At 41.6% G+C, this 24,344-nt stretch overlaps 1 non-coding gene across 1 annotated transcript; it reads left to right on the top strand.

Annotated features, from left to right (window-relative positions):
• Positions 1–20,815: 20,815 nt before the first annotated feature.
• LOC119948555 lies at positions 20,816–20,949 on the top strand. Its single transcript, XR_005456944.1, has one exon. It is a non-coding gene; the product is annotated as a small nucleolar RNA SNORA7 (small nucleolar RNA).
• Positions 20,950–24,344: the final 3,395 nt, after the last annotated feature.

Raw genomic sequence — 24,344 nt, 5'->3', positions numbered from 1 at the left:
CTGCCTCAGCAGGGGTAGGGGGGCTCGAGGTCCGAACCCCCACTAGTCAGTCCAGGCTCCAGAGCGGCAGCCAGAGTAGGCAAAGCAGGAAAGCACCTGTGGCTCCTCACAGACCTTACGCCTTCTGGCCCCTGCTCTGGGGTGCGTGGAGGAGACGAGATGAGAAACTTAATGTTTGTTTTCTTTTTGTTTAAAAACTAACCAACAAAAAGTAAATCCCCCAAGCCCAACGGCTGAACAGGGCAGAGGTTTGATGGGATGCCCAGACAAAATCGTAATCCAAGAAAATACCTTTTATGCAAATCACATGCCCATCGCAGACCTGATCCTAAGGAGCTCTCTCCTGGATGATTAGATTGCCTTGAGTCTGGGGATGTCTAACACTATTTCTGACTTCAAATAAATGTCAATATTTGCCCAGAAGTATCAGATTTTTACACCCATTTTCCGTCTTTTGTGATGAAGTAACAAATCTAGATAAATTCCTAGGAATAGGAACAGCGTGGCCTTGTGAAAAGAGCAGGGGCTTGGGAGTCAGAGGACGTGCGTTCTAATCTCAGGTGACCTTGGGCAAGTCACAACTCTTCTGCCCCTCAGTTTCTTCATCTGTAAAACTGGGATTCAGTACCTGTTCTCCCTCCTACTTAGTCTGTGAGTACTTTGTGGAACAGGAACTGTGCCTGGCCTGATTAATTTATAATCTACCCCAGCACTTAGAACATGGATTGACACATAGTGAGCACTTAAAAATGTCATAATAATAATTATCATTAAAGTACGAAAAGCAAAAACAAAGAGTCTTAGCAATGTGGCTAAAACTGTTGGTCTCATGTCAATCTGTTCAGACACACCTGTCCTTATTGATAGGGATTTCCATTAGAAACATCACCTTCCGATACAGATGACAATGGCTACTTACAGTAAAATTTGTGTTTGTGCTTTACCAACTGGAAATAGCTAACTGGCACTTCAGATATCCCCACTTCCACTCCAAACAAAAGCAATCTTGGTCGATTGATCCCTTTATGGAAAAGGAGTTTATACTGTTTTTCCTTCCCATGGGTATTTACATAAAAACTCTGCTAATCTGATTAGCAAACAACTTGTATCACCATCAATCAATGATCTCTCTATTCCTGCTGATGTTTATTCATCAGGCTTCAGGCTGTATACTTGGGCAAATTCTCCAGAATCCTAGCAGGGTACTGCAAGGTTTTGTGTTCTTCTAATGGGATTAGCAAACAACCTCATGTTGAAGCTGTCAGAGGGAGAAAACTAGATCCTAATCTGATCAGCAAACAGCCCTTTTGAATGTATGCACCCAGGGTTCACTGTTTCTCAGGCCTTTCTAGAGTTTCTGGTGATGCTTTCCTTATATTCTCTGGGTGATTCTATAAAGATCAATTCTGGTCAGTACTGATTTAGACAACCAGAATTTTTGATTAACCTAAGGTGACCAGAATTGGGGTGGGAGACTAAAAGTAGGATGAGAAAGGGCAGAGGGGAGGGAAAGGTTGTCCTACGGGGGGCTCACAGTCTTAATCCCCATTTTATAGATGAGGTAACTGAGGCACAGAGAAGTGAAGTGACTTGCCCAAAGTCACGCAGTTGACAATTGGTGGAGCTTGGATTTGAAACCCTGACCTCTGACTCCAAAGCCCATGCTCTTTCCACTGAGCCATGCTGCTTCTCTAATCTGACAGACAATTACTCCCCCCAACTGCAAAGCCTTATTGAAGGCACATTTCCTCCAAGAGGCCTTCCCAGACCAAGGCCCACTTTTCCTCATCTTCCACTCTCTTCTGCATCACCCTGACTTGCTCCCTTTGCTCTTCTCCCCTCCCAGACCCACAACACTTAAGTACTTATCTTTAATTGTATTTATTTGTACTGATGTCTGTCTCCCCTCTAGACTCTAAGCTCATGGTGGGCAGGGGATGTCACTGTTTTTTGTTGTTTTGTACTTTCCCAAGCGCTTAGTGCAGTGCTCTGTACACAGTGAGTGCTCAAACAGGAATGAATGAATGAATGAAATCTTTGCATTTTCCTCTGAAATTGAAGTGAGCGTGGATGAAGCTGGTAGCTGCAGGGTGGACCCCAGTTTGGGTCATCTCAGCAGGGGCTCTCCTAGATCCTCGGGAGGGTTTGCGCTTTCTGAGGTCCATGTCTCCACTTCTCAGCTTGGGAACAGGTAGAACAGGAAAAACGGGAAAGCACCGAGTACTTTGTCAGAGTTGAAAAAAAGGAGAAGCCTTGTGTTTGTTGTCTATATATTTTTAAAAAATGACAAAAAATAAATCCCCTGAGGTCAACAGCGGTCAGAGGCGGAGGTGACCCCAGGACAAGAGAAGGCAGTGGTCACTGTCTGGACAAGCATGGCCATGCACTGGAGAGTCACCTAGTGAATAGAGCAAAGGCCTGGGAGTTAGACGATAATGGGTTCTAATCCCAGCTCTGCTGCTTGTCTGCTGTGTGACCTTGGGTAAGTCACTTCACTTCTCTGGGCCTCAGTTCCCTTATCTGTAAAATGGAGATTAAGGCCATGAGCCCTATGTGGGACAGGGACTGTGTCCAACCTGATTAGCTTGTATCTCCTCCAGTGCTTAGAACAGTGCCTGGTACATAGTAAGCACTTAACAAATACCACAATTATCATAATTATTAGGTGGGTGGGCACAAGGTCAGCTTCAGATTCCATCCTATGACTGAAAGGGGGAGGCAGGCTCATGTTGCGCTTTAGTTGAATGCTTTCTACTAAGGATCAGTAGAATTGATAAGACACCCAGACAAGTATTTCAACCAACCAAAAGCCTCTTATGCAAGTTGCACTCCCATCATGGACCCCAGTGGCTCAAGCCTAAAAGTGACAAGAAAGGGGGGAAGATGAGATAGTACCTTTATAGGAACCCTGCACTCAAATGGAGAAAGGGGGCCAAATTGGCCACTGAACTCCTCCTTAGTTCATCAAACCCAGTTAGTACTACTCAGTCTCTTTGCCTAAGTATACCATCTTTTGGCTTATTTGCTTTTGTTTGATGTCATGTCAATCCCACTCGGCCTAGTAGGTGCAATGCTTGATAATTACACACAGGATTATTTACTAATCAACATCAGCTCCCCCTCTAGACTGTAAGCACTCTCCCCTCCCGCCCCCCCCCCCCATCTAGGCTGTAAGCTTGTTGTGGGCAAGGAATGTGTCTATGTTGTTATATTGTACTCTTCCAAGTGCTTACTACAGTGCTCTGCACACAGTATCTGCTCAATAAATATAACTGACTGAACATTAATATTTTAGTCGTCACTGGTGAGTAGACAAGGCTACTGATTTAGTTCTCTATGCATATTTAAAAAAAAATGATCCAGGGGTATTCTGAAAGAATCTGCACACAGTAAGCGCTCAATAAATACAATTGAATGAATGAATGAATAAATAATTACTCTGCATGGCCAAGGCTTGGTTTTGCCCCTCTAAAGAGAACTCCCTCAAAAATTGTGAACCCCTCGAGGGACAGAGACTGCATCTAATTCTCACCTGTGTATTCTCTCCCAGCACTTAGTACAGTGCTGTACACCTGACAAGTGCTTAATTACTACTTATTACTACTACTCCTATAAAGGCTAAAATGAGACACCACATCGATTCAAGTCATCTAAATTCCAAAGCAACCTGCCCATGAAAATGTTGAAAATTGTAAAGAATAAGATGATATAGTGCAAGGATTATAATGTAACTGGAACTCCTACCAAGGAATACTTTGAGATCTCTTTGATTAGAAATATTGTGACTAGGATAACCCTTTATATGTTTGACTTATTTGTTACAGGCTATCCCAGATTTTGGGATGAATGAGATCTTCTCTTTAGGTCCCCTCTAATCAAATGAATGGGAACACCTGAGGAACAATTTGATGTGACACAAAATCAACTTGATCCTAGAAGATGTTCCCATAGACATGCTTGTAAGTGTTCAATATTGTGAGATATAAAGACTTGAAACAGGAAGAATGGAGATCAATTTCAATGGTCTGTTATCCTTTGCCCTATTTGTTCTACTCTGCCTCAATCTTACGTTATTTGACCATTTATACTGTAGTCTTCAATGCCTTTTATAGTACTAGAATCAATGCAATACCTGTATTTGGTGGCAGAAATGGAAAAAAAAACAAAGAGAAAATGAAAAATGAGGTTATCAAAGGTTATTAAGAAAAATGTCTTGCCCTTAAATAACATTTTTAAAGATAGCATAATGAAAAATATCATGAATTACCACACATGCCTGATTGATATCTTGGCATCTTTTATCTATGGCTATAAATTGAAGAAGAATGGGCCTAATCTGAAGAAAATAGAAAACCCATTAGAACAGGTTTTTAGTACTTTTCAATGGCATGTGTCGATCAATCACAATTGATCCTGTGTAATCTTACATGATCCCTCCACAGAACGGATTTATCTTTCTATATTGACAAGGACACAATGTATCATTCCTAAATCAGTCTTGGGCAATGATGTCCTCTGTAGATTTTAAAAGACATTATATAAATCTATCAAGTATTGAGTTGGTAGCCATTGTACAGCAGTAATTGGACAGTTATTTAGGTGAACATGTTCATAGCAGATAGAAAACAAATCTTGGTTTTTAAAGTGAGTTTCCAAATTAATTTTGGGACCAGAAGTGGCTAATATGTCCAAATTTATAGGTTACATCTTTAGCTCTCCACTTCGCATCCAATGTATAGACCTAATATTATAGAGAAATGCAGAGTGAGCTCAAGCCAGAAGGAAGGGAAGCAAAGTATAGGCTCTTTAGAAAGGAAGAGTCAACTATTTTGGTTTGAATAACTGACGTAGAGACATGCACTCAACATCAGAAACAGTGTTGCTCAGTGGATAGAGCACAGGCCTGGGCGTCAGAGGACATGGTTCTAATTCTGGCTGTTCCACATGTCTACTCTGTGACCTTGGGGAAGTCACTTCACTCCTCTGTGCCTCAGTTATCTGTAAAATGGGGATTAAGACAGTGAGCCCCATGTGGCACAGGCACTGTGTCCAACCTCATTTGCTTGTATCCACCCCAGTGCTTAGTACAGTGCCCAACAGATAGTAAGTGCTTAACAAATACCATTATTAACATAATTATTATTTCTGTAGTGTCAGTTACTGCAGGGCTGTGGTTTAGTTAACGTACTTCTGGGAGTCATAAGGATTAGACTAATGAGCACTAAAGGTTGCATTTTTGTCAGATTTATCAACTGCAGCAGTGGAAGTGGCAGCATTGAGCACCCAATTGTGTACGTGGCACTGTACTGGGAAACTCAATAGAGAGGTTAATCAAATAGAAAATCTTTCCCCTGCTCTTGCACAACTTAAAATGAACAGAATGGCACCAAAGAGTAACTCTCTGAGTCAAGACAGCAAAGTGTTATCTGGATCAACTGGAATAGATGAATACAATGTTCAATTCTAAAATTTTGTATTTATTTCAATAGAGATTTTCCCAAAGACGGTTCATATTATTTCAAAACATACCCAAAAATACTACATGTCATATCCTGGCCAAGAAGGGAACTTAGTACAGTGCTCTACATACAGTAAGTGTTTAATAAATACTATTACTTATTTAAAAAAAGAAAAGGGGAATGGAAATAACTGACCTGATATTTGAGGGTGAACCATTTAGAGGGAAAAAAAAAACAATTTATCACGTAGATTAAAAAATAAAAATCTGTGAATTCTGAGAAGACCAAAAAGTTGGTAACAAGGAATTAGGGAGATTTCATTATGTTCCCTCTGGATTGTGCAATCTGAATTTTCTGAGCTGTGCAAAGACCTCGAGATGAAACATGAAGCCGTGTGAAACTCAGCTAGATTGATTCATAAGCCTAGCCAGAAGCTTGCAGGGTTTCATTGAATGATTTAAAGATCTCTTCAATCTTTTCTCAAGCCTCAGAACATATTGTTTTCTATTTCTGGAGAAGCAAATGTTTTTAAAGGCTGTCGTGCTTTCAAATTGGTTTAGTAATTTTTTTGTGTCCGCTGGTCTCATCACTTAATCCACACTTCTGGTTTCAGTTTGGGACCCAACCACAAAGCTTCACCAACCGATATTTAATGTGACTGAGCTGAATGACACTTCTTCATCTTACATTTTACTTTGCTGTGTGGATTATGTGTAAACTAATGCTTCATATTAAGTGAAACAATTGTTTCCAAAGTCCCACAAGCCTTAAAATCTTCATTTAAGGCTCCATTAAATTAACATTAATTAATCCTTTCATCTTGAGAGTTCCTAGAATTTTGTAGGACTTCATGGAATGATCACTATTGTGGCTAATAAATGATTAGCAAGAAGGCAGTGAAACAAAGCTGTTTAAGGGATTCTTTGCCTCTTGACACAATATAGAATTTTGAGTTCCAGTCCTATCTCTGCCTCTGGATACTTGAATGATTGTGGTCAAGGTCGTCTATTCTGTTTCCATATATATGTATGTATATGTAAAGCGAGGCAATAATACTGAATATCTAACCCTGCTGATACCACTGGGAACACCTGCTGCCCTCATCCCACGCCATCCTTGGCTCTTTGGCCATCACTCCCAATCTGCCCTGAGTGAGCAGGGCTGAGAGGGACTCAAGCAGTCCTCGATTTCCCATCCCACTGGCCCTCCGGGCAACACCACTGGGCAACCCTGCCACCTCCCCAGCCTTCCCTTCCTGGCCTCTTGGGCCCGTGGGGCTGTGAGGAACACTAGCTGGGGCAGCATGAGGCCTCCCCCAACATATTTCAATTCTTGGGAAGGTGGTGCTTATGACTGGACTCAGGATGACCTGCACGGTCCTTTTTACCACTTGAGCTGTTGGACTCTTGAGTCTCGTCTCGCATGTTACTGTTCCATTTTTTCATCTTTCCTCAAGTACCTGCTGCCAAACCTGCACTTCCTTTGTTCTCAGATTGTGAGCTGTTTGAGGGACAGAGTCTCACATATATTTTTCTCCAGAGTTTAGTACAATGCTTTACGCAAAGTAGGCATTTAACAGATATTATGACTATCCCAATAATCTGGGGTAGCTTTGCTCATATTGAAAAGTTTTAAATTTTTAAAAAAATGTCATTTATGTCATGGTCTCTTTCAGAATTTAAATGACTTTCCCAGATTATAGTGCACTATTTTTTTTTTCAGTTTAGCATTATCATTGACTGACACCTTTGTCATACCATGGGGGGAGTAAAGGTGTAATTCCTGCCACTTCCTGGAGAAGAGAAAATGTTTGAGCCAAGGAAGAGAGCACCTGAGGCAGGGTACACAGAAACATTCTGTCCTACTGCCAAAAACTGCACCCTTACCAGAAGCAACTGTCTCATAAGGCATGCTGTTAGTCACAGGGGAATTGGGAGAGAAAGTGACTCAGACCAGCCCAAAATCACTTTTAAACAGCTCAATCTTGTGTCTTGTTGTAGGTGGGTTACCCTTACTCTACTTGTACCTTCAGGTCAACCTGACCATAAGTAATGCCATCTTTGGATACAAAGAACACCAATCCATAGATAGACATGTATAGCAGTAGTCCTTGAAGAGTTCACCACAGTAGGTTGTGTGTGAATGTGGTTGAAAAGGCATAACAGGATCCCCATACCCTCCCTCAGTGTTACAATCAATCAATTAATCAGTCAATCATATTTACTGAGCTCTTAATGTGTTCAGAACACTATACTAAGCACTTGAGAGAGTACAATGTAACAGCATAATAGAGTTGGTAGACACGTTCCCTACCCACAATGAGCTTATAGTCTAGAGGGGGAGACAGACATTGATATAAATCAATGAATTACAGATATATGCATATAAACTGTGGGGTTGAGGGAGGGGTTAATAGAGGGAGCAAATCCAAGTGCAAGGGTGATGCAGAAGGGAGTGGAAGAATAGGAAATGAGGGCTTAGTCAGGAAAGACCTCTTGGGGAGATGTGCCTTCAATAAGACTTATTGAAGTCTTATTGAAGGCAAGGAGACTCACTGTCCATTGGATATGAAGAGGGAAGGCATTCCAGGCCAGAAGCAGGACATGGACTAGAGGTCGGCAGCAAGATAGAAGAGACCGAGGTACAGTCAGTAGGTTGGCATGAGAGGAGCAAAGTGTGCAGGCTGGGTTGTAGTACAGCATGGCTCAGTGGAAAGAGCCTGGGCTTGGGAGTCAGAGGTCATGGGTTCGAATCCTGGCTCCACCACTTGTCAACTGTGTGACTTTGGGCAAGTCACTTAACCTCTCCGTGCCTCAGTTCCCTCATCTGTAAAATGGGGATGAAGACTGTGAGCCCCACGTGGGACAACCTTGATTACCTTGTATCCCCCCCAGAGCTTAGAACAGTGCTTGGCACATAGTAAGTGCTTAACAAATACCAACATTATTATTAGTAGTAGTAGTAGTAGTAGGGGAGCAGTGAACTAAGGTAGGAAGGGCAAGGTGATAAGTAAGGATAGATCCTTAATGAACTAATGGGTTTGTCCTAAATCAGCCCTGTCTCTACTTATGACTCTGCTTCTTCCTTTAGTCTGGAACAGGAACCCTTTTTCCCTTTTTTGCTACCCAGCTGGTCTGTCATCTATACATGTCTCTAAAACATTATCTGCTACATTGCATTGTTTGAGACAATGCTTCACCATGTCTTTAAAACATATTTTCTGTCTTCCAGGGTTGCAGGTGTTCCCTTTCAATTTCCCATGCAGCAGCTGCTCACGCATCCTGATGCCTCCATTCTTCTCACGTGTCCCCCCTAGTCAGAACTGTGTTGTTGTGAGGGTTGCTTCAGCGCTGGCAGACTGACTGTGTTCCGGGACCTCAGTGTCAGTAATCTTGTCCTACCATTTGATAGTGAGATCGAGTCTTAGATGATACTGATGAAACTGCTCCAGTTGTTGAAACTGGTTGTGTCTTCTATAATAGCTCCAGGTCTCAAAGCCTCAAATGAGGTTGAACGCCACAACAGCAGTGCAGATCTTCCACTCGGTGTGGACCTCAATGTCTTAACAATGAAGCAGTATGACCTAGTGGAAAAAAACATAGGCCTGGGACTCAGAGGACCTGGATTCTAATCCTGGATCTGCTGTGTGACCTTGGGCAAGTTGTTAATTCTTCTTTGCTTCTGTTTTCTCTACTTCAAATTGGGGATTGGCTATGAAAAAGTTTAGTCATGTGTAAGATTTCCCAGCTATAGACTGGTGCATGACTTTCATTTCTTAAGAGTTATTATCAGATCAAAGCGCTGGGCTGAACCTGCAAATCTATTCACAGTCTTTGCATGGCCTCTTGGTGCATGCCTTTATAATGCAGTTATCTGTGTACAACCAAACAATCTATGGTATTTATTCAAAGTTTTCTGTGCACGGAGCACTGTGCAGAGCACTTGGGAGAGTACAATAGAGGATTCGGATACAATCCCTGTCCTCAAGGAGCATACACTCTAGCAGAGGGGACAGGCATTAAAATAAACTGCAGGTAGGGAAAGCAGGTGAGTATAAAGATTTGTACATAAATATTGTGAGGGATGGCAGTGGATTGAGTGTTAAAGTGCCTAGAGGGTATGGACTCAAATGCGTAAGTGACAATGAAGGGAGGGAGACTAGGGTGGAGAGATGAGAGGTTAGTCAGAGAAGGTTTTCTGGAGGAGATGCGATTTTAGTAGGACTTTAAAGATGGGGAGAATGATAGTGTGTAGCATATGAAGTGGGAGGGAGTTCCAGATCAAAGCACAGTGAGTATGTTGATGTTAAAGGAGCAAAGTGTGTGGGCTGGGTCATAGTGGGAGATATATGAGGATAGGTAGTGGGGAAAGAGTCGATTGAATGCCTTAAAGTTAATGATGTGGAGTTTCTGCTTCCTTCCTTCCTTCATTCATTCATTCAATCGTATTTATTGTGCGCTTACTGTGTGCAGACCACTGTACTAAGCATTTGGGAAGTACAAGTTGGCAACATATAGAGATGGTCACTACCCAACAACGGGCTCACAGTCTAGAAGGGGGATACATAGGTGGGACTGGAGGTTTTTGGGGAGTGGAGAGACCTGCATCGAATAATTTTTTTCAGAAAAATAATCCAGGCAGCAGAGCGAGAAATAGACTGGGGAGGAGAGAAGCTGGAAGCAGGGATGTCAGTGAGGACCCCGATGTAGTAGATGAGACTGGATATGACAAATGCTGGAACCGAATGGAGAGAAAGGGAAGATTCTGGAGATGTTGCAAAGATAGAACTGACAAGTTTGGGTGATTGACTGAATATGTGCATTGAAGGAGAGAGAGGGAGGATGGAGGTATTGTCAACAGGGATGGGAAAGAAGAGAAATTTGGGTGGGAAGATGGGGAGTTCTGTTTTGGACATGTTAAGTTTGAGGTGTCAATGGGACATCCAAGTGGAATGTCTTGAAGACAGGAGGAGACGTGTGATTGCAGAGAAGGAGAGAGGTCAAGGCTGAAGAGGTAGATTCGGGACAGGCTCAACAGTATTTAAACTATCATCTCAAAGACCTTTAATTATGCTCTTTACCTGTGGTACTGAAAGAGTTTCCCAGTGTATCGAAAGCATATTATGAGGCCAGCTTTCAGATGCTCATTAAATCCTTAAAAATGTTAGCTTAGGATAGATTGAACAGACCTCAGCCTGTCACACAACCCTGCTTCACTCCTACAGTGATGGAGAAAGAAAGGGTCAGGCAAGGTTCCTTTAACTCTATCTTGATAATGCATTCCCCCCCCTCCCCCCATAGAATAGTCTAATCATGGTGAAATTTTCAAGACAGCTGAATTTGCTTTCTTATTTTTAATGTCTAGAGCTCTAGTAAACACAGTATAAAGGTCTTGGTATTGTTCTATGTACTTTTCCTATATTAGCTGCTCTGTAAAAATCATATCTTCTGTGCCACATTTCAGTCTGAAACCACAGTCTGAAATTCAGGTAGTGCACATTTCACCATGTTCTACGGGAGTCCAGTTCCAGACCAAAGACCTATTGAGTAGTTATAAAACCTTTTAGAATTTGGAATTGGCCATTAAATTAAAGAATATATGTATTATTTTCATAATATTATAAAAGGAAGCAGAACATAACGCTCAATGATTTTATAGGAAGTTCTAAATGACTCTGAATTAGGGAAATGCATGTTTCTTTTCCTGTCCCAAAATATTTATCTAATTAAAATAAGTTATAATGACTGTGTTTGGTATTATAATGTATCAATTATTTGGTCCAAGAAATTATTTTCCTAAAGGTTAAAACTATGTTTAATGATCAAAACATATAACCATATGCTGGTTATATTCTTAGTCTTTGGGCCATTTTTCATTGATACACTGATTATTATTTCATTATCATGACAGTACATTATGAACATGCATTGTGTCTTCCCTCCAAATTTATTGCTTCTGGCCATTTTGTTGAAATCGAGAAACCTACATGAATTTGAAGAGGTTCACAATTTTGAATGGAATTCTAGTCACTAATGACCTGAGGGACCATTTAGTATTTTAATTAAGACCATTTTATTTTACTTAAGTCTGTTTTCATGAAGCATACTGAAATCTAAGCAGTGAGTAGAAAATGTTGCTGAATGCTGTGACATGAATGAAATGAAAATGGACACAACCTAAGGGAAGGGGCTTAGAAAATTGCTTTTTGGAATTTCTTCATTGTTCAAAAATCCTGCATGATCTAAGATGTCCAATTAAACCAAACTGTTGGGAAGTTTGTTCATCAAGAGGGTCTTATAAAATACCAGTCTGATCCTCTGCTGAGTCCCAGTGAGTGAAAAATTGTTTGGAGCAAAAAATGTGTATCCACACAGACGCACACGCACACTCACACACACTCTATCTGTTTTGTTTGCCTCTCTGAGGAACCTGACTACAGTTGTCAATTAAAATAAATTATTTCAGTCTAATTGGCTACCAACCCAGCTGCCCTCCAGCCTGAAAAAGGTTGCAGAGTCAGGCTGAAGTTGTGTGGCTTCTTCTATTGGTAGGTTTCCTCTTTTCCTTGATGAAATTGTGCAAGACTCCACAATAAGGGTACTTGGAACTGGAAGAGATGAGGTGGCAGACAAGCACGAGCTCTTCTACTGTGGGAGTTCCCCAAGGTTCAGTGCTTGGTCCCCTTCTGTTCTCAATCTACACTCACTCCCTTGGTGACCTCATTCGCTCCCACGGCTTCAACTATCACCTCTACGCTGATGACACCCAGATCTACATCTCTGCCCCTGCTCTCTCCCCCTCCCTCCAGGCTCGCATCTCCTCCTGCCTTCAGGACATCTCCATCTGGATGTCCGCCCGCCACCTAAAGCTCAACATGTCGAAGACTGAGCTCCTTGTCTTCCCTCCCAAACCTTGTCCTCTCCCTGACTTTCCCATCTCTGTTGACGGCACTACCATCCTTCCCGTCTCACAAGCCCGCAACCTTGGTGTCATCCTCGACTCCGCTCTCTCATTCACCCCTCACATCCAAGCCGTCACCAAAACCTGCCGGTCTCAGCTCCGCAACATTGCCAAGATCCGCCCTTTCCTCTCCATCCAAACCGCTACCCTGCTAATTCAAGCTCTCATCCTATCCCGTCTGGACTACTGCACTAGCCTTCTCTCTGATCTCCCATCCTCGTGTCTCTCTCCACTTCAATCCATACTTCATGCTGCTGCCCGGATTATCTTTGTCCAGAAACGCTCTGGACATATCACTCCCCTCCTCAAAAACCTCCAATGGCTACCGATCAATCTGCGCATCAGGCAGAAACTCCTCACCCTGGGCTTCAAGGCTCTCCATCACCTCGCCCCCTCCTACCTCACCTCCCTTCTCTCCTTCTACTGCCCAGCCCGCACCCTCCGCTCCTCCACCACTAATCTCCTCACTGTACCTCGCTCTCGCCTGTCCCGCCATCGACCCCCGGCCCACGTCATCCCCCGGGCCTGGAATGCCCTCCCTCTGCCCATCCGCCAAGCTAGCTCTCTTCCTCCCTTCAAGGCCCTCCTGAGAGCTCACCTCCTCCAGGAGGCCTTCCCAGATTGAGCCCCTTCTTTCCTCTCCCCCTCGTCCCCCTCTCCATCCCCCCGCCTTACCGCCTTCCCCTCCCCACAGCACCTGTATATATGTATATATGGTTGTACATATTTATTACTCTGTTTATTTATTTATTTATTTATTTTACTTGTACATTTCTATCCTACTTATTTTATTTTGTTGGTATGTTTGGTTCTGTTCTCTGTCTCCCCCTTTTAGACTGTGAGCCCACTATCGGGTAGGGACTGTCTCTATGTGATGCCAATTTGTACTTCCCAAGCGCTTAGTACAGTGCTCTGCACATAGTAAGCGCTCAATAAATACGATTGATTGATTGATTGATTCTACAAGTAATTTTCCACTTCTTCCTCCTTAACCTGCAGAATGCCTCAGTCGTGCTCGGTTTACTTACTGATATTGGTTAGGGGTTCTGGGCAAGCTTTCTCAGTAAGATCTACAAATGCATATGCTGGCCTGCACTTGAAGGAGTTTAGGTTACCCCCATATCAATTTCATTTGTAGTCACTATTCTGCAAATAAATTTCAGTTCACTTGTGGTTTCCAAAAGGCTGAAGTTTTCGCTCTGTTTTCGGTCTCCTTTGAAAGAACCACATCTCTTTATAATTTCATTTGGGGTAGAGATGCATGTATTTAAAGGAGATATCTAGAAGGACAGTTTGTGTCACTCTTATGATCCAGTGCTTTGCCATTTAAATTTAGTTAGTGACTATTCTGTCCTGAAAAAGACCCGATTACAGCATGTGAGAGGCAGCGTGGCCTATTAGAGGACTCATAGGACTGGAAGTCAGGAGACTAGAATTTGATTCTCACCCTCTGGTTTAATATGTATATATATATATACACTTGTGCAGATATATTACTCTATTTATTTTCCTTGTACACATTGACTATTCTATTTATTTTGTTAATGATTTGCATATAGCTTCAATTCTATTTGTTCTGATGATTTTGACACCTGTCTACATGTTTTGCTTTGTTGTCTGTCTCCCCCTTCTAGACTGTGAGCCCGTTGTTGGATAGGGACCGTCTCTGTATGTTGCCGACTTGTACTTCCCAAGCTCTTGGTACAGTGCTCTGCACACAGTAAGTGCCCGATTGAATGAATGAATGAATGAATGAATGAATGAATATGCGACCATGGACAAGTAAACTAACTTTCTCTGGGCCTCCATTTTCTCATTTGTAAAATGGGAATACAATATTTTGTGGAGCATAGTGTGATACAGGGACTGTCTGATCTCATAACTTTCTATCCGCCCCAGTGCTTTAGACAAAGTGCTTAATAAATGCCGTAATTAAAAGAGCATGTGTTAATGGGCGAATGGGTGAAAAGACAATCTCTTCACTTACACATGTAAAGATAGTAGGGTAACTTTCCTAACTCATAGCCCAATTGAATAAGCAGTGCACTTCTAAATAAAGTGTACTTCCAGGAGGTAAATGAGAGGGCAATATCAGGGCTATTTACTTATGCAGAACTTTAATTTAGGGTTTGGGTAATGGAGGAGAATTTTCCTGAGCCTCATGAGGAACAGGCACTTTGTCTGACCTGATTAACTTGTATCTGCCCCAGCACTTAGAACAGTGCTTGACACATAGTATGTACTTAACAAATACCATAATAATAATTATTATAGTAATTGGCAGGATACGGGATTGATCTATTTTCTCGTGGTGATGATGGGTGAGGTCATGCCCTTCACAGACTCTCTTCGTCTTCATTTGATCAGAAGTACCCATTTGGAGACATCTGGCAGGAAAATCAGGGGTAGCTTTGTGGGAAAACAGCCTCTCTTCCACTTCCTGCCTAAGTTGATGTGCAGAGGCTGGGGCTAAAGAATATGTGCCTCCACAGAAAAGTGGTCTTGCTCTGTTTTCTTCACGTGACGGAGATATCAAGACTCCCTATACTGTTGAGCACCTTTTCCTATCTCCCTTTCTTCTTCCAGGATCCTGCCTTCCTGTCCATGTGCTTTCTCTCTCTCCCTTCTGGTTCCAACATTTCTTTTCCTCCATCCTGATCCCACAGGACTCATTTTCTTCTCCTTTTTTCTGTCTTTATTTTACCTTTCTATTACCACCAAACTTCACCCTTCTGGCTCCTGTCTCTGCCCAGTTGAAAAACTTGTTTTCACTTCCTCACCCTGACCTTTCTCCCTTAATACCTTGGTTTTCAGTCCCTTCAGACTACATTTTTGGATTGTGAGCCCACCCCCACCCCTCTCCCCCCTCATGCGAAGGACAGGGACATGTCTAATTTCGAACTGTGTTTTCTTTCCCAGCTCCTAGTAGAGTGTTCTGTACATAGTAAGCACTTAATAAATACTATTACTCTTTATTACTATTAATGTAAATAGTACTTAACGTACTCTGATTCCCAACCACAAAAACCTCAACCCTCCTCTCTCTCCCCCTTCTCTCAGGACCCCACAGGTTCCTCTCTGACACCCTTTCAATGCTCAAAACAGACAGTGCTGTCTTCAAATAGCTATATCTTGGATAGCTCCTCAACTCCCTGGGAGGAAAAGAAAAATAAACTCATTCTTTTCTCCCACAACATAGATTCATTTACACAAACCCTAGCCTTGTTTATATAATAATAATGATAATAGTATTTGTTAACCACTTACTATGTGCCAAGCACTGTACTTAAGCACTGAGACTGAAACAATATACATCATTCTGAAATAGTCCCTGTCACAGTCTAAGGGGGAGGAAGAACAGGTGTTTTATCACCCTCCCCTCCACCCTGCCCTTTACAGATGAAATAACTGAAGCACAGCAAAGTTAAGAGACTTGCTTAAGGTCACACAGCAAAGCATATGGTGGAGCTGGGGTACAACCTAAGTTTATGTACATACTTGCATTAATTTGGATGTTTGGAGTGGGTACAGAATTAGAGACTCATAGGACATGGAGCCTACCTTTAAAATATCTTAGAATGCTGGAAGACTACAGCAATTTGTAACTAAGGACCTTGACCTGGAGTGGTGAAATGCCTAGAGAATAACACTTCTTATTCTCCCCCCATATCAGTTTTGCTACTCATTTTATCGTAGTTTATTGTTGTCTCTATGTCGTTCTTATTGCAGCGTAGCTTAGTGGAAAGAGCACAGGTATGGGAGTCAGAGGTCATGGGTCCTAATCTCGTCTCTGCCACGTGTCAGCTATGTAAATTTGGGCAAGTCACTTAACTTCTCTGTGCCTCAGTTATCTCATCTGTAAAATGGGGATTAAGACTGTGAGCCCCATGTGGGGCAACCTGATTACCTTGTATCTACCCCAGTGTTTAGAACAGTGCTTGACACATAGTAAGCACTTAACAAATATCATCATAATCATTACTGTTCTATGTTTCTGTTGATGCCCACTTAGATAGCAAGAACCTCATTGGAAAAGCACTATGTCTGAACTATTTATCTTGTATTTTCCCCCATGTTTAGAATAGCACTTGGCACGTAGTAAACACTAATAACTACTATAAATAATTAGACACTAGAATAAATGAAATTCCCCATCCTTAACGCTCCAAGACCGGTAAAGGATACTTATTGTAACTGTAGCAATGCCTCTCATTGTGAATGTATTTGAACTGCAGCTAATTCACATAAAGACAGAGCTAGAAGCAAACCACAGTTTTTACTTGTAAACTCAAAGGAAATGAATGGATTTAGAACATAAACTTGGAATTTAAGCATAAAATGACTTGCAAGATTATTTCAGAATATGTAAGGACTAACTTGAAATTTATGCTTGGCTAAATTTAGAACCAAAAACAAACTCCAAGGTCTTCTGAAGGGAAATGTTTGTCCTTGATTACATTTAGCCACAACAAAACAAACTGACATGCAGAGAGGGAGAACCTAAATTGTAAATTTGGTGGGGATGTTTTGGCTGTGCTAAATTTAGGCAGAACAATGCAAACTGATGGGTAGGGCCTAAAGGGACCATTCAGGGCAATGTTTGTACTTGATTGAGTGCAGACACTTGGTGCAGAAACAGAGCAGAACATGTCTTACAGAAAACAAGGATGGTAGGAAGAAAATTTCTATTTGTGGTACCAGCACAAGCCCCCAAACTCTCAATTTTTCTGGCTGGGCTTCCAGGCCAAGAGAATTGGATAACAGAAAAAGGGTGGACAGTCAAAAAAAAAAAAGGCCTAATTAATTTTGGGTACTCCCTAGTATCCATTGCTCCAGTGATGCACCTGAGCCACTGTGGCGAAGTTTTTTTTGAGTTGAGAGGTACATTGTCTTTTACACACCCAAGCCAATAATCCTGCAACCTTTTCTGTGAGAGTGTTCCAGCCAAGGCCAGAAACCTCTTGTCTTGGGTAAGCTTCCGGACCAGTGGATGCATTGTTGCCCTTGAATCACAGACTCTCTAATATTCCCTTCTGGCTCTTGGTAGTCTTTCTCTGGATGGGCAATTCACACACAACTGATGACTCTCTTCATAAGGAGTAAATGAGGCAGACAGTTCGTTGGGAAAGTGTGGGGTATAGAGACTAGGGGAGCATTCCTATCCTTCTGGCTGACAGGTTTACGAGGGTGGTGGCTCGTCTTAGCTGAAAAGACTTCAACCTTCAGTGCCGGAGTTGTGGATTTTGAGAGGTGACTTTAGAGAGCGCAGTTTCTGTGGAGTGAAGGAAGCAGAAGCCAGGTTGGAGTAGATCAAAGAGAGAATTCAAGGAGAGTAAGTGGAGGCAGTGAGTGTAGACAACTCGCCCAAAGAGTTTGGAGAGGGATGTTAAGAGGGAGATGGTGATAACTGGAGAAAGCCGTAGGGTCAAAGGAGGGATTTTTTTTATGATGGGGAGACACAAGCATGATTAAAAGCACTGGGGAAGAAACTACTGGAGACTGAACAGTTGAAGATGGCAGTTAGGAAGGGAAGACGGGAGCAGGGAAGTTTTGTGATAATGTGCAAAGGGATGGGAACAGAATCTCAGTCCCATGCTCTATCTGTACCAAGCATCTTCCTAAACTCTGGGATAGATACAAGATAATCCTATCAGGTACAGTCCCCATTCCACAAGGGATTCACAGTCTAAGAAAGAATGAAAAGTTATTTTACCTTCATTTTATAGATGAGGAAACTGAGGCACAGAGCCATCAGGGGACTTGCTCAAGGTAACACAGCAGGCAAGTGGCAGAGCCGGAATTTCTGGTGCTCTGACTCCCAGTCCTGTGTTTTTCCCATTAGGCTACTTTGTTGAAAGGAATAGTGAAATTATTTTCTTCAAGGAAAATTGGAATCCTGTAAATTGAGATGTAGAATGCAAAAAACAGCTGATCGTGAGCCATAGCTTATGGCATTAGTAATACAATCATTCGATGTGTGCACTGGAATATAAAGTGCTTCAAGTGTTTAGGGAAAATTTTCGAGTGAAAGCTTGTGCATGAAGAGGATTAGGTGTTGGGGAAACACATTTTTCAAAGGCCCCTGAAAGGACTAGGGGTTGATTCCTAATCCACCTACTGTTATAATAATAATAATGATGGCATTTGTTAAGCGCTTACTATGTGCAGAGCACTGTTCTAAGTGCTGGGGCGGGGGGAAATACATGGTGATCAAGTTGCAGTCAATCCCCATTTTACAGATGAGGTAACTGAGGCTCAGAGAAGTTAAGTGACTTGCCCAAGGTCACACAGCAGACATGTGGCGGAGCCAGGATTCAAACCCATGACCTCTGACTCCAAAGCCCAGGCTCTTTCCACTGAGCCATGCTGCTTCTCTAAATGAAAATGTGGGAAAGATGAATCCAGAATTTCTTAACAGTCAATGTTTCACTCCTGAATAACAATTCTACACCATAGAATCACTTCCTTCAGAGGAAATTTGGAGTTCCTGGGACCCCTCAGTTTGAAAGTCTCATATGACCTACAAACAAGTACCTTTGGTTCTATATCCTTGGTAATATTGTGTGGTATTTGTTATGCACTTACTGTGTACCTGGGCAGTGTACTATGCATTGGGGTAGATACAAGATAATCTTGTCAGACAGTTCCTGTCCCACATGGAGCTCATTGTTTAAGGGGGAAGGAGAACAGGTATTGAATCCTTATTTTACAAACAAGGAAATTGAACTACAGAGAAATTAAGTGATTTGCTCAAGGTCACACAGCAGGCAAGTGGCAGATCTGGAATTAGAACCCAGTTCTCTTGATTCCCAGTCCTGTGCGCTTTCCACTAGTTCAGGTTGCTTCTTTGCAATGTAGAAAAAACTAATAGAGATGGAAAGAGTGTAAAGAACCCCTTTGGGTACACTTCTTCTGATTTCTTAGAAGAAACATTTTTGGAATTTTGCAGTCTTGTGAGCCAAAGCTTTTGTGATCGGTGATTTGTGAAGACTTCTCTGGGGTATCATCTCTTTCATTTATGTTCGTCTTGGGGAGGAAAATAACCCTGTTAAATTAATAGGAATATGGCCAATTTCTGGAATGCACATTAAGGAAAAATCAGCAAAATTCTGGATAGGGAATCCCGAAAAATTAATGAAATGGTGAAAACAAGCCAAATATGTGTACTGAACACAATTATCCATCCTTTTTTAAAAATTCCCAGCAATCACTATCATTCCACTTCTGCTGTTTTCATTGCACTAGGGAATTTTCACCACTCTCAGTTTCAGCATTATTTTGATTGTACTCCAGCCATTTTATTTGATAGCCTTCCCAACATCTATATCAGAGACTATCAAAATAAGGATTATTCAAATGAAAACTGTTGACTCTGGCTTTTTCTGTTGGAATCCTTTACTTTTCATTCTGATTTTTCTTAAATGAGCATGTAAGGAGCAGTTTTTGCTGTGAGGAAAATTTTAACCTAGATTTTGAGATTGAATGCTAGTGACCTCAGTGAGGGGGAGGATGGAGTATTTCATAAACGAAAAGTATACCTTATATGCTGGCTACACCTGTGTTTGTGGATCTGTATTTACTAATAAACAGTATTGGAACCACATCTTTTGGGGATTTAATATCCCAAATTTGAACAGCACTTCATTTTTCCAAAGTATTTTTATATTATGTATCACAGTTTGTTCTCAGAGGGGAGATACTTTTAGCCCCTCTCTACAGATGAAGACACTGAAGCCTTGAGTGGTGAAGTGACTTGCCAGTGGCAGAGCTGGGACTAGAACTTTAGGTCTCTGAGTCCACCATGCACTGTCTACTCAAGGAACCCATACTGCCTCTCCATTTTTAAGCTGGAAGATCCAGGAGAGCTGTGATTGAGATAGAGAAGGTGAAAAAGTAGTGTGCCTTGTATTAATGGCTGAGTAAACCAGATTTTTTCAAAGTGACAGAGAATTGTCACTACTTGAGTCCCTAAACACAAATGGGCTGTCAGACAGTGTCCAGGCAATTCTTCTTTAAGTCAGAGAAACTAATGCCACATGTGGTGGGATGAATCTTTCTAAACTGCCTTCTGTGAGCAGTCAACACCAATGATTGACTTATGGCCCAGACAATTGAAAGACATTGCCAAGAATTTGATGGCTAATTTGAAAGGGGGGCAAGCTCATTGTAAAAGACAGTCAATTCTATTAGGAGACCTATTTAGAAAAATGAAGTAAATGAATCTGTTATGAAGTTGGTGATCAGTCACCAGGGAAATGTCCGTTGTCTTTCTTTATTAAAGCAAAGAGCGTTCTGATTTATAGTGCCATATTACATCACGTTCTTGTTGATGTATGTATATATATTATATATATATATATATATATATATATATATATATATAATTACAACTTTCATCCCTCTCAGGGTCACACCTGGAGAGTTCCCAATACTCTACCAGTCTTGACTACAGCAGGGAGAGGCAGAGGCATATCCATTCCATTCCTAACTTGGGCAGTGGCTAGCAAGTGGAAGGCAATCTGCTACAAGTCACAACTCACTTGTGCGGGGCAGTAGTGGCATGGGAGAGAGTCGAGGGCCAAGATTCACGTTTACTGTGCAGAAGGAGGCAGTGGCAAACTAATTCTGTATTTTTACCAAGAAAACTCTCTGGATGCACTACCAGAACAATTGCAGATGGAGGTGGCGTGTTCTGGAAGAGCTGTGTCCATGGCATCAGTATGGGTTGAAGACAACTCAACGACAAGACAAGACAACTTTCAGCCTTATACTGTGTAGGTCAGGGATGTTTCTGTATTCATAAGGTACTGGTAATACCATTTTTCTTTAGAAGGAAGTATTAGCAAGCTTTTTTAAAATAACATGGTCCCAGAGGAAGTTAATGTAACAGGAACTATCTGATGAAAACCCACGAAATAATGGGAATTCACATTTAACTCTATTGATTTGATTTTCAAAGATATAGTTCAGCAAATTGTAAATTAGTTTAAATTGCCTTTTGAATGTATGATATGACTTGAATGAATTCATCTACTATTACTTCCAATGAAAACTGCTGTTTACAATAGATTCTACTAAAAAGTGTCACTCAAGTCCTTTACAGGAAAAAAATGGTTGGAGACTTCTTTAGTCTTAGTGTTGTGATCTCCTTGTAGATACCCATTTGAGTGACTTTTTAAAGAAAATATACAAAGTGAAATAGCCCACTCTCTCTGAGAAATTTATTTGGTAGTAAATATGAATTTAGGAATGTTTGTATGTCTATATCTATATATATACACAGTCAGTTCTGCCGTAACACATGTTCACTAAACATTTTGTCTGGAATATTGTTAAGGAATGTTCATCCGACAACGTTAACCTGCTAGGGTACACCACAGCATACAGTGATATCGGAAAAACTGTTGGCACACATGGATATGTCTGCATGTGCAGGGTGTCAGATTTAATGAGTACTTTTACCATGCCAATGTTCCTTAATATGGAATTTTGCAAGAGCACAACTCCTGCATACTAGTAGAATCTGGAGAAAGAACTATAATCCATAAAAAAGCCCATTTTACTGGATGCCTTTATTTATTTAAAAAGTTGTATTTACGTTCTTTGGTGTCTGCATTTTCGAGGACACATTCAGAGCGGCCCCAGAAATGTTGCTGTCTAGAGAATCTTTAATGTGGTGAATATTGACTCAGCATTTAGAAGAGCAACTAAACAGACTAGGCCAGAAGGCAATTTTTATGTTCCAGAGAAAAATAGGCAGGTTAACGCTAACATTTCAAAGTGCTTAGCTAGTCTAAAATATGTACTTGGGCCCATAAGCTCTCCTCTCTGTTTGATAACAGGAGTCTTGCAAAAACAGGTATTTATGGAAGGTAGTTGTTTTCCAAATTACCTCAAGGCATGTATGACCTAAAAAAAAATCACATGCACATTTGATTGCAGTAGCCTAATTATGTGCTTAATTAAAATGAACTTGGCAAAAATGATTGATTTGAATTTTATACACCATTATCACATTATGTGAGTAATATGCCTTTCAAATTTATCAGCTGGACAAAAGTGACCTAGAAAAAGATGTCAAAATGGATGAGTATGATGCTGTAATGGTCACCCAAACTAGCCCCACATTCAGAGGAATAGGGGCAGAGAAGAAGCAGGAGGTTGGTAGAGGAGGACAAATCTCACTCCTAAAGATCCCCTCCCTGAGGAAACACAGAGGACTGAGGCGGGGGGGGGGGGTTCCCAGTCCACTCCTGAAGTCCTTTGCCTGTGCCCACCCTTCTTTGTCTTTTAAACAAATATTCCTCTGAAGGCAAGAGGATCGTTCAATCAATCAGTGATATTTATTGAGCTTATCAGGCTCCTCCACCTGGAGCATAGCCAATCGCAGGGGGGTGGGGGGAACTGAGAAAAGAAAAACAGAATAGAGTTGGAGGAGTTAGAGGAGAAGCCCCTTGTCCATTTCAGGCACAAAATTTGGGCTAAAATTCTGGAGGGACACGGGGTCTAGAGAGGGATTTGAGCTATTATCTCAAAAGGACAAGGCATCCAGAAGTTTTGTGGTGCAGAGGTGCTGCCCCTGAGGCAGGAAAACAATCAAGAGGATCAGTGGTAGATCTGCCCTAGCACCCAAAGATCATAAGGGACAGATTGGGAAGGTGTGGCTGTAAGCTCCTTGTGGGCAGGGAACATGTCTACCAATTCTGTTGTATTGTACTCTCCCAAATGCTTAGAACAGTGCTCTGCACACAGTAAGCGCTCAATAAGTACCATTGATTAATTGAAACTAGATCCCGGGACATCCCGAGAGAAGAGGGGAAAGGACGAGAACAGCTTGTGCATCAGGATGCCTACAAGGAAGTGGGAAAGGGGAAAAGTACTAGAGAAAGAAAAAGATTGGAATTGTTTTACTCATTACCTGATTAATGAGTGACCAGTACTTGAAAGGGATCTATTCAGATCTCTATCCTCAGCATCAGCCTGCAGAACAGGCCTGGGAAGCTGAGAGCCAGGGAAAGGATTCCTTCCTTCCAGAAGCTTCCTCTAAACAATACCGGGAGATGGGAATGACTGGCTTCAGACAGTCCTCTGCACATAGTAAGTGCTCAGTAAATACCACTGTTTGATTGAATGATCCCCTTGCCTTCAGAGAAGTACTTCTTTACAAGAGAAGGAGTGGTGGTGGCAGCCAAAGGGGTTCAGGAGTTGGAGAAGGAAACCCCACTTTTGTCAACCCCTGGAAGGGAAGAACTGGAGGGATGTAGGACCCAGTGGAAATTATCATAGGTCTAGACTCTGCTAAATGACTCAGGGGAAACGTCAATCAAAGGTATTTTCGATCAGTGGTATTTATTGAGCTCTTACAGTGTACAGAACACTATAGTAAGAGCTTGGGAGAGTATAATACAACAGTAGGTAGACACATTCTCTGCCCACAATGAGTTTGCAGTCAGAATTTAGAGCTGAGAGTCCCCGGAACATTACAAGGAGTTCGGATATCCTACAACAAAGATGGCTAAATTTGCTATGTAGTTCGGATATCCTACAGCAAAGATGGCTAAATTTGCTATGTAGTTTGGATATCCTACAACAAAGATGGCTAAATTTGCTATGTAGCACTCCCCAAACCGATGAAGTACTATATTTCAGAGAATTAGAAAAATGAGTGTGTGGTTCATTGAACTACAAGATTTCATTGTCAGCTATATTAACCATAGACTACATTTTAAATCCAACTGTACCATGAAACTTTAATGGTGGTAGTAGTTTGCATCCAAGATCATTAATAAGAAGTTACATTTGACTCACAGCAACTGGGGCAAGGCAATAATTATGCTTCCGGTATGCAAGGGCAAAATAGTATTCTTTTAACTATTACTTGTAACTACTGAGCCAGGATAATTATTGACCTCCAGAAAAAGCAAC

Source organism: Tachyglossus aculeatus, chromosome X4, assembly GCF_015852505.1.
Source record: "Tachyglossus aculeatus isolate mTacAcu1 chromosome X4, mTacAcu1.pri, whole genome shotgun sequence".
In the NCBI taxonomy this organism is placed as follows: Eukaryota; Metazoa; Chordata; class Mammalia; order Monotremata; family Tachyglossidae; genus Tachyglossus; species Tachyglossus aculeatus.
Note: the sequence above shows the minus strand (reverse complement) of the source record. Positions and strands in the feature narration are given on the sequence as shown.